Genomic DNA, 2,612 nt, shown 5'->3' with positions numbered 1-2,612 from the left:
CCCACCCAACCACAGGTGGCCTCATTTTCTTTGATAATAATCTCTCAGTTGTTGTTGCCTATGCATCGCTCTTCGCATGCATGGTTGTATCATTAACTCTTGTACTGAATCCAAGGAGGAGCTAGATAATTGATCTCCTTCTGAGCTGTCTGCCACACTCTCCTCCTCCCTGTCACTCATGTCTTCTTGGTCACAGGAGCCTTCATCAGCAGATTCCACCGGGGGCAAAACAGGCCTGCAGCATGTGGATGTCTCCCCCCACATCCACAGTCCTTGGGGCAGGAGCTGGACCAGAGCTAACCACAACAACTTAAATCTCTATGAGGTACAATATAAGGGATCTCTTTGCTCACTGCTCATGCTCTTAATTTGTTTATGAGATTCCAGTTTAAATGTTTAACTATCTTTAAGAATACATTCTATGTCTTTCTGTTCTGTTATCTAGTTTACTTCCAATCATAAACAATCTATATTAGATTCAAGTTTAGATATTGAAATAAATAATGGATAAATGTTTGAAAGGAGGGAGAACATGCATTTTTTTCATTATCTGTCCCTATTAATCTTACTGTACAATCTCAGTTAAATAATTGCTGAATATTACATCAAAGCTATCAACCAATCAGCAATCTAACTTATTTTCTGTCAAGAGCATAACTGCCAGGTCACCACATTTTTCTATGCTCACACAATCATTTTCCCCTCCTACTTTTTGGCTCCAGAGAAGATTTATATTCTTGGCACTGTATTCACATCTAATGAGTTTCAGAAGACTCAAATTGTTGTTTTATCCCCAGGAGCAAAGCAAAAGCTGACTTAAACTGATAATGACATAATTTAGCTGCCCTTTAAACAGTCACTTTAACTCTGTGATGCGTGATTGCTGCCTCAACTTTCAAGCAATGGAAACGAAATAATTATCAATGAACTCAAGATAGTGAAAAATGCTCTCCTTCAAGAAACTTCATCCATTTGTCACTGATATAAAAATAAACAGGTGTCACGCTACAACTTGAAGTATATGAGTTATGATGGATGAATACAAGCATAAATACTTTAAAACATGTTCAATACTATTCTCAGATCTAATCTATGATAGTCAAGTATACAAAAGATCAAATGCAGAAGGGTACAAAAAAGAAAATGTTTTCCTAAGCAATTGTTATCCTAGCTTTCTGGTTGGATTCTTTTCTAACCAACAGAAAATGTTCTGAAATTTACAATATTATCTTTGAAACTGACTAGACGTGGACATTCTCAATTAAAATCATGGGATTTGTAGCCCTTTTGGGAACAAAAGTTTCCCAAAGTAAGTTAAATTACAGCTTTTAGTCCATGTGTATAGTTGTTCATTTGTTTGTTAAATCTAATCATTTTTTATTCTGGATTCTCCAACTAGTTAAATAGGATTGTTTTATTCAATCTTGTTTTGGCATTACCTATAGGCATTTTATAGTGAAGTGGATGGAATTTACAGATTGAAATGCACATGAACACCAGCTAGCAGCCAGAAGACATGATAAAAGTTCCTTAATTTCACAATTTAACATCGTTTCATCTTGGAAACTGTGAGCATCCTAGACCAAACCAAGTCCCAAAATCCTAGAGAATTTCTAGAAGCCTGGCACTCAGACAAATCAGCCATCAACAGACCCAGAGAGATAAATAACATCTATATACCACTCAAAAGAGATCATCAAAAAGCCAAAAAGGAAATGAAAAATGAAAGCACCTCTTTACCAACAGTCAAAACCAGGATGAGCAGAGATTAACACCAAGATTAACACTAGACCAACAATCAAGAAGTAAACAATACCCCAATTAAGGAACTACCAATTCAGACAAACAAGCTATCAATAAACAAAAGCCTACTCAACATCTACTCAATTACTCAACACTGACAGGGCAAGCCACTATTATATAAAATGAGAGCAAACCCAACTCCCTTTTAGCTCTGATGGTGTTATTTAGTTTGGTAATGAAACTGCAAAAAAGCAATTACGCTCCGAGAGCACCAAGAATCTCACAGTGACAGAGATACCTACCATCTTTAAGGGTTACCATACAGTGATAAAGACCCCAACCTTATCCTAACCCCAAGATTGAAAAATTCATGAAGGGAAGAAAAGGAAGAGAGCAGTTACTGATTTTCCAACCCAATAGAGCATAAAGAATGAGCCCATGTACCCATAAATGTCTGGGCCTCTGGAGACTGAGATGGAGACAGTAAAGTAGAAAATAAAGAAAAAAACAAAGATAGATTCTTGGACTCTGTGGCAGCTTCAGATATTATCGAAACTGCTATACATTCCATAATTAGATACTGATATTCTTCTTACTTTTGTAACAGTTTGTGTCAATGGAAATTCTTCCCATTAGACCGATAAGATTAAAAAGAATAATTTCTGGGAATGAATACTCTGTGATTATGTTACCACTGCAATTGAAATGTTCTGACATTATTACAAAATAAAGCATAAAACATTCAGATGACATCTGCAGAATACAATGAAAATTGGTCTTACTATCTCTGAACCAATTATGCAATTACTGCCACGACCTTATTATGCATATAAAAATGGACAGTCTCTGAAATATCCACACTGGAGGAT

At 36.1% G+C, this 2,612-nt stretch overlaps 1 long non-coding RNA gene across 1 annotated transcript; it reads left to right on the top strand.

Annotated features, from left to right (window-relative positions):
• Positions 1-200: 200 nt before the first annotated feature.
• LOC139162647 (uncharacterized) lies at positions 201-2,401 on the top strand. The gene is made up of 2 exons (XR_011558356.1): positions 201-325; positions 1,446-2,401. It is a non-coding gene; the product is annotated as an uncharacterized lncRNA (long non-coding RNA).
• The last annotated feature ends 211 nt before the right edge of the window (positions 2,402-2,612 follow it).

This window comes from Erythrolamprus reginae, chromosome 2, assembly GCF_031021105.1.
Source record: "Erythrolamprus reginae isolate rEryReg1 chromosome 2, rEryReg1.hap1, whole genome shotgun sequence".
NCBI classification, from domain to species: domain Eukaryota; kingdom Metazoa; phylum Chordata; class Lepidosauria; order Squamata; family Dipsadidae; genus Erythrolamprus; species Erythrolamprus reginae.
Note: the sequence above shows the minus strand (reverse complement) of the source record. Positions and strands in the feature narration are given on the sequence as shown.